This window comes from Triticum urartu, chromosome 4, assembly GCF_003073215.2.
Source record: "Triticum urartu cultivar G1812 chromosome 4, Tu2.1, whole genome shotgun sequence".
Classification (NCBI taxonomy): Eukaryota; Viridiplantae; Streptophyta; class Magnoliopsida; order Poales; family Poaceae; genus Triticum; species Triticum urartu.
In genome coordinates, this window is record NC_053025.1 from 582,464,030 (window position 1) to 582,473,186 (window position 9,157).

A 9,157-nucleotide genomic window follows, 5' to 3' on the forward strand; every position below is an offset into this window, starting at 1 on the left:
GCTTCACGGTCAGAATGATGTGACCACTTGACTTTCCGGAATTTGATAGACTTGTTGCGAGTCTTGCGCTCAGTTTCTTCAAGAATAGCAATGGGGTGCTCATGATAAGACATGTCTTCTTGGAGATTAATCTCTTCAAAGTTGATGGTGCGATCAGGAGTCTTGAAACGATTGCAGAGTTGAGACACGTGAAACACGTCGTGCACGTTTGCAAAGTTGGATGGAAGCTCAAGTTGATAGGCGAGATCGCCTCTTTTGCCAATGATCTTGAAAGGACCCATATATCTAGGGGAAAGCTTCCCTTTGATACCGAAGCGATGAGTACCTTTCATTGGAGAGACGCGGAGGTAGACATGGTCTCCGATCTCGAAAGCCAAGTCACGATGCTTGCTATCATAGTAACTCTTCTGGCGTGATTGCGCGGCTTTGAGATTTTCGCGAATGACTTTGCACATTTCTTCAGCCTCTGTGATCAAGTCATTGCCAAGAAGTTGACGTTCACCAGTCTCTGACCAGTTAAGAGGAGTACGGCACTTCCTGCCATAGAGAATCTCGAATGGGGCCTTGCCCGAACTCGCTTGGAAGCTGTTGTTGTAGGAGAACTCGGCATATGGAAGACAATCTTCCCACTTCATACCGAAAGAGATGACACAAGCCCTGAGCATATCTTCAAGAATTTGATTGACTCGCTCGACTTGGCCACTGGTTTGAGGATGAAAGGTTGTGCTGAAGCGAATGTTGGTGCCCATGGCCTTCTGAAAAGAATACCAGAACTTAGAGGTAAAGATGCTGCCACGATCTAAAGATATCAACTGCGGAATGTCGTGCAAGGAGACAATCCTGGAGGTATATAGCTCTGCCAACTGAGCTGCTGTGATAGATTCTTTGATAGGAAGAAAATGAGCCACTTTGGTGAGCTTGTCGATGAAAACAAAGATAGCATCATTGCCACGCTTGGACTTTGGAAATCCAGTCACGAAGTCCATCTCAATATGGTCAAACTTCCATTCTGGAATGGCAAGAGGTTGGAGGAGACCAGCTGGTCATTGGTGTTCTGCCTTCACTCTTCTGCAGACATCACATTCATTCACGAACTGAGCAATCTCGCGCTTCATTCGAGTCCACCAATACGACTGCTTGAGGTCCTGGTACATCTTTGTACTTCCCGGGTGAATATAGAGGAGTGAACTTTGAGCCTTGTTCATAATGACTTTACGAAGGTCGCCCTTAGGAACAACAACGCGATCCTCGAAGAATAGAGTATCCTTGTCATCAAGATGATAGCACTTGTACTTGGGTTGACTCTTGGCAATCCCAATCTTCACCTTCTTCACCATAGCATCAAGTTGAGCCTCGCGAATCTGATCTTCCAAAGTAGGAGAGACTTGGAGATTGGCAAGGAATCCTTGAGGAACAACTTGGAGATTGAGTTTGCGGAAAGCTTCACAAAGCTCTGGTTGGTAGGGTTTGATGATCAGACTGTTGCAGTAAGCCTTCCTACTCAATGCGTCAGCAATTACATTGGCCTTGCCTGGAGTATATTCAATACTCGGATTATACTCTTGAATCATCTCGACCCAACGAGTCTGCCTGAGGTTGAGGTTTGGCTGAGTGAAGATGTACTTGAGGCTCTTATGATCAGTAAAGATGTCCACTTTCCTTCCCAATAAGAGATGTCTCCATGTTAAAAGAGCATGGACAACTGCCGCCAACTCGAGGTCATGAGTGGGGTAGTTCTTTTCATTGGGCTTCAACTGGCGAGAGGTATAGGCCACAACTTTCTTCTCTTGCATCAACACTGCAGCGAGACCTTGAAGGGAAGCATCACAAAAGACCTCGAACGGTTTGGATTCATCAGGAGCAGTCAGAACTGGAGCAAGGACTAACTTCTCTTTCAGGGTGTTGAAAGCGATGTCACATTCAGGCGACCAGACATACTTCACATGCTTCTGGAGAAGGTTGGAAAGAGGCTTCGCGATCTTTGAGAAGTTCTCAACGAACCTCCGACAATAGCTTGCGAGACCAAGGAAGCTGTGGAGTTGCTTCACATTCTGAGGCGGTTCCCAATTCACAATTGCAGACACCTTCTCAGGATTCACAGCTATGCCCTTGGCAGAGATGATATGTCCAAGGTAGAGAACCTCATCGAGCCAAAACTCGCACTTTGAAAACTTCGCATAGAAATGATGTTCTCTGAGTTTATCCAGCACCAATCTCAAGTGCTTAGCATGATCTTCCTTGTTCTTGGAGAAGACCAGAATGTCATCGAGGTAGACCAAGACGAAGTCATTTGTGTAGGCGTTGAAGATGAAGTTCATCATGCGAGAGAATGTTGGAGGAGCGTTGACAAGGCCAAATGACATGACAGTGTATTCATATGAACCATAGCTTTTTCTGAATGTTGTCTTGGGGATATCCTCTTCACTAATGTGAATCTGATGATAGCCCATACGGAGGTCAAGCTTGGAGAATACTTGAGCACCTTTGAGTTGTTCGAAAATCTCGTTTATGTTGGGAAGTGGGTACTTGTTCTTTATGGTCTTCTTGTTCAATGGACGGTAGTCGACACAAAGTCGGTCCGTTCCATCCTTCTTCTTGACGAAAAGAACACCACAACCCCGTGGAGAAGAACTTGGCCGGATGAGACCCATACGCTCTTGAATATCGAGTCGCTTCTTCAGCTCCTTCAACTCTTCAGGTCCAAGCTTGTAAGGACGTTTGCAAACAGGTTCCATGCCAGGTTCAAGGTCGATGATGAATTCAACTGGCCGGTGCGAAGGCATTCCTGGAAGCTCTTCTAGAAAGATGTCTTGATATTCACAAATGACTGGAATCTGAGAGATGGCATCCAGCTCGCCCTTCCCATTGAGAGAAAACATTCGAATGGTATCATCACGAGCGGCAAAAACGATTACATCCTCAGACGAATGTGTCAATTGAATCTGTCTGGCAGCACAATCAAGCTGAGCCTTGTGCTTAGAAAGCCAGTACATTCCGAGAATAAGATCAATATCCGAGTTACCAAGGACCACTGTAGAAGACAGAAACTTATAGTCGCCCAACGTGATAGTAACATCCGGGACCATAGAGCTTGCGTTCATGAATTTAACTGGAGAAACAACTGATAACTGTCTAGGTAAATCTTGGAAAGGCAACTCATGCTTAGATGCAAATGGTCTTGAAATGAAACAATGCGATGCACCAGTGTCTAAAAGAACTTTTGCAGGAATATCATTAACAGGAAGGTTACCCATGATCACATCTGACGAGTCCTCTGCCTGAGCTATGTTCATCAAGTTGACCTTTGCAGACTTTGGGTTATGCTTGACCACTGCGGTACTAGCAGATCTCATAGGAGGAGGAGGAGGAGGAAGACGCCTCTGATTGAAGCATTTGTTTGCATAGTGACCCTTCTGCTGACACTTGTTGCACGTGACCTCTGAAAGTGGACGGTGATACGGAGCACTAGATCTTGGAGCTTGAGACGAAGTCTTGTTCTGAAAGCCTGGGTTGGGTGGGTGGGAAGATCCATTGCCACCTTTGCTCTTTTGCTGATAAGGCTGACGGAACGGAGGAGGCAACCAATACTTTGGCTACTTAGTTGCCACTTGAGTTGAGGAAGAAGGAGTTGCATCCTTGACTCGTTTCTTGGAAGCATCGCACTTGAGCTGAGCAATCTCTTGTTTCAGTGCCATGTTGTAAAACTCATCGTACTTCTTCGGCTTAAAAAGCACGAGATCTAGTTGGAGATCTTCTCTGAGGCCACCTCTGAACTGATAAATCATGCTCTTCTCGTAGGGACGTCTTGCTTAGCGAAACGAGCGAGCTTCTGGAACATGATGTTATACTGGTAAACAGACAAGCTGCCTTGATTCAGGTTGCGGAATTCCTCACGCTTGCTCTCCACAACACTCTGAGGAATGTGGTGAGCTTTGAAGTCTTGACAGAATTCATCCCAGGTAATCACACGACCTCCTCTGGAATCTTTGTATTGCTGATACCACTCTGCAGCTTGGTCTTTGAGTTGGAATGAAGCAAACTTGACAAAGTCCTCAGGCCTGACGTTGCTGCACTCGAAATGCTTGCAGATATGCACGAGCCAATCATCAGCATATGTTGCCTCGACACAGTTGCTGAAGGTCTTTGGCTGGTTTGCGAGGAACTGGTTGAGTGTAGCAAACTGATTCTGAAAGTTGCGATGGCCTTGATTTCCTTGGTTGTGCTCTTGCAAGAGTTGCATAAGCATCTACGTGTTGGCATTGGTAGCGGCCATCACAGCTTGCCATGCCTCCGGAGGTGGAGGTGGTGGCGGCGGTTCAGGGTTCTGACGCGTTGGAGGAGTCATCCTGAAGAGGGTGACATCCGTTAGCATCTTGACAGACAAATATTCAAGCTGAATCAAATGGATCGAAATTGCAACATATAGTCTTAACATCCGAACAAGAATGAACGAATGAAATCCAATTGAAATGGTCACACTTCCATAAATTGAGAAGCCACTTAGATAGAGGTAGAAGAATAAAACAACAAGGTACGGACAAGAACAAATACTTGGTGAGGATTACCCAATCACAAACCAAGTATTCACGGAAGAAATACTAGAGCTACATGAATTCCCACCTATAAAACTCCCGAAATTTTCCCGGTTATGCAATCAGGTGTTGGGGATACAGGGGAAGCATAATATCTCACCCAAAGCTAGCAAATCCTACATCCAGTTGTATCCATCCTTCAACACATAACCAAGAAACCTTCGGAAATCATTTACCTCAACCTTCGAAAAGCATCCATTATACGAGTTATGGCAATACTCCTGAACTCCCGCCCCAGTACTGGGTGGCATCGAGGTTATCTCACCAACAAGTGCATAAAAGAGATTTTCGATGTCGGCGAAACTCAGGTATTCCAGAAGTGCAACGATAAAATTGTGACGACAACACCTCGGAGCTCAACTCCCCGGGACACTGCCACAAACCCTAAATGTCAGGAGGCACCAAGAACAATGTTCTCGTCACAAATCCATTGGAACTATTCCAAGATACCCGCGTGATCCTAAATTTTTTTAGTGAAATTTGAGAAGAGAAGAGTCAAAACTCTACGTCAGGATGCCTCACCAGAGCGACGAAGGGACTGAGGAGTAAAAAGAATCCTACTCTCTGATATATATATATAATCCTAAATGACTCAAAACATTTTTCTAGACTCAACAACGCCAACGATTCGATCAAGCAGGGGGCTCCTAAGTCGGGGAAGGCTCTTATTACCAATTTGTAACGCCCACGATGCGGCTATATCTCCCACGTGTCGAAGCACGACTTCGAGGCATAACCGCATTGTAAGCAATGTCGCAAGTGGGGTAATCTTCACACAACCCATGTAATGAATAAGGAAAAGAGGTACATAGTTGGCCTACACTTGCTACGTCACACAATAGCATAAATATCATTACATTCATCTAGATACAATCAAGGTCCGACTACGGAACCAAAATAAAGACAACCACAAATGCATAATGTCCCCGATCGCCCAACTGGGCTCCACTACTGATCATTTGGAAAGGAAACGTAGTATCATCCTGAGTCCTCATCGAACTCCCACTTGAGCTCAATCGAATCTCCTAGAGCGGTATCATCGGTCCCTGCATCTGGTTTTGAAGTAATCTGTGAGTCACAGGGACTCAGCAATCTCACACCCTCGCGATCAAGACTATTTAAGCTTATAGGTAGGTAAAAGGTATGAGGTGGAGCTGCAGCAAGCACTAGCATATATGGTGGCTAACATACTCAAATGAGAGCGAGAAGAGAGAGGCAAGGCACGATCGATAAACTATGATCAAGAAGTGATCCAAGAACAACCTACGTTAAAGCATAACACGAGACCGTGTTCTCTTCCCGGACTCCGCCGAAAAGAGACCATCACGGCCACACACTCTGTTGATTCATTTTAATTAAGTTAAGCTTCAGGTTTTCTACAACCGGACATTAACAAATTCCCATCTTCCCATAACCGCGGGCATGGCTTTCGAAAGATCAAATCCCTACAGGGTGTCCCAACTTAGCCCATCACAAGCTCCCATGGTCAACGAAGGATATTCCTTCTCCCAAGACGATCCGATCAGACTCGGAATCCCGGTTACAAGACATCTCGACAATGGTAAAACTAAACGAGCAAAGCCGCCCGAATGTGCTGACAAATCCTGATAGGAGCTGCACATATCTCATTCTCAGGGCACATCGGATGAGCCAGACGTCGGGTTGGCATCGACCCTGGTTGCCCAGGGGGCGCCGGACATCGCTTAGGTTGGACCAACACTTAGATAAGCACTGGCCCGGGGGGGTTAAAATAAAGATGACCCTTGAGTCCGCGAAACCCAAGGAAAAAGGCTAGGTGGCAAATAGTAAAACCCAGGTTGGGCATTGCTGGAGGAGTTTTATTCAAGGCGAACTGTCAAGGGGTTCCCATTATAACCGAACCGTGTAAGGAACGCAAAATCAAGGAACATAACACCGGTATGACGGAAAGTAGGGCGGCAAGAGTGGAACAAAACACCAGGCATAAGGCCGAGCCTTCCACCCTTTACCAAGTATATAGATGCATTAAAGTAGACAAGATATAATAATGATATCCCAACAATAAACATGTTCCAACAAGGAACAAACTCCAATCTTCACCTGCAACTAGCAACCCTATAAGAGGGGCTGAGCAAAGCGGTAACATAGCCAAACAACGGTTTGTTAGGACAAGGTGGGTTAGAGGTTTGACATGGCAATATGGGAGGCATGATAAAGCATGGTGGTAGGTATCTTAGCATAGGCATAGCTATAGAGCAAGCAGCTAGCAAGCAAAGATAGAAGTGATTTCGAGGGTATGGTCATCTTGCCTGCAAAGTTCTCCGAGTTGACGTTAGCTTGATCCTCGTAATCGTACTCAACAGGTTCCTCGATCACGTACTCGTCTCCTGGCTCTACCGAAAGCAAGAACACAAGAAAAGGGAGACACAATCAACCACGGTGCAATGCACAAGCAACATGATGCAAAACATGGCATGATATGCGGGATGTTATATGTGATGCTTATGCATGCTTCGGGAAGGAATGATTGAACCTGGCCTTAACTTGGAAAACCAAGAGTGCCACTGGAAAGATGAGTTTATATCGGTCGAAATCGATATAAAGATCACCGGAATCTGATGCACGGTTTGCAAATGACAAGCAAAACAAATATGGCACCGATCTGCGATTAACAGCACGAGGCAATCTAAATGCATCAAGAACAACAAGCTACTGCACTCTAACAGGACAACAAAGCACATGGCAGGGATCCACTCAAAATTCTTGACAAAAGATGAACACTGAGCTACGGCTAATTCACTCAATAGCAGGTTCAAACAAGCATGGCAAAAGTGCAAAAGATAATAGGTTATAGACTTAGTGAAAATAACAACATGCCAGGAATTTACCATCAAGCAATGTTTAGAGCATGACAACAACATGCTACAGGCACATATCATGGCAAATAAAGGCATGGCATGAAGCTACTCAAAGCATACAACAAAAGTCCCTTACTGACCATAAGCCAAAAGGGATCAGAAAATACAATGGCAACCATGTGAACATAGCAAGTTTCATTGACAGATTCAGACTTAGTAGAAAACTGGAACATGGCAAAACAGATATCAAGTAGGCATATTTACGAGCTCGATGCACTCACCACAAGGCATTGCATGACAAACTAAGCATACACCCAGCAAGTAGACATGGCATAGAAGCTAAACATGGCAAGAACAACCTCATAGCATGCACGGATCAACTACAACAACCTCGGCAAAATTGCTTAACATGTAAACAATCTGCCAGGAACATTTTATAGCAAAAGTAGAGCTCGATTGAGTCAAGCTAGGGTGCTCCATAATTTGAAACAAAGACATGGATGGATAGAGCACAACAATATCTACAAAACATACTTACTGATCATGCCCAAAAGAGGCATGGATCACTCGGTAGCAACATGAATACATGGCATAAAAATATAATCAGGGAAAAAACTCCTTGATGAAAGCTTCAATGGACCTGTCCCTCTAGGTGCTGATCGTCTCCCATTGCTCATCCCGGCGCCCACATATCTGGTAGATGGTGTCCTTAAGTTCCTTGTGATAAACTTCGCCGATGCATCCAATGGCGATGTGGGTTGCCATGCTCTTTCCTAGACTCGAGGTTGGTGCATCAAAGGAAAACTCTATGGGCTCAGTGACTGGCGTGAATGTCCTTCCTGGAACTTGAACTCGAGTCATCCATCACTCCTCTTTTGGTAAAGTGGTGGTGTAGGTCCCAGTGAAGCTTGGTATTCCGATGTTCAGGTACCTAGTGACTTCCTTCAAGTGTCGCCCAAAAGGGGTGTCTTCATCCGGTTGTGCAAACTTGTTCCTTGAGTCCGCCATCCTATAGAGTAGAAAGCGGAGAGGAGTCATAAATAAGTAGAGAAGAGTGACCTATGGATCATCTTAGTGGTCATGTCCTACAATCAGTGTGTGCTCTGATACCATCTTGTAGCGATCCGACCTCAGGCGGTCAAATCTCTGTGTATAAGTGTCATCCCTGGATCGGTAATGCTGACACACACAATACTTGAAGGATTTATAATAGAGTTGCAATCACACACTTATTACATCGAATGTCTCAAAAGAGAACTTATTACAGTAAATATGTCTTAAGGCCATCTAAAAAGATAACAGCGGAAGGTTTGGAAGATAAAGTGAGTCCATCAACTTCAACGGCATAGCTGAGTGCACGACAATGACCTAGCGCACCTTACTCTTCGTTTGAAAAGTTTGCAACAGGATATGTTGCAGCCCGAAACGGGTCAGCACATGGAATATGTTGGCAATGTAACACAATAGAGCAATGAATAGAATAAATGCTATCCCTACATGCATGTATGGCTAGTGGAGGCTCTATGGTTATAATGTTTTGCGAAAAGCCAATTTTTTCCTACATCAAAGGAATATATTTTGTTTAACTATCATGGTAGTTGATAAACATTAAGAATGGTGAATCCCCATCTCAATCCCAATTAAAGGTAATTAACAACCCTACAAATTAATTTAGAGTGATGAGATCAACATGATAATTCAAGAACCAGATACTCAAGATGTCCATAA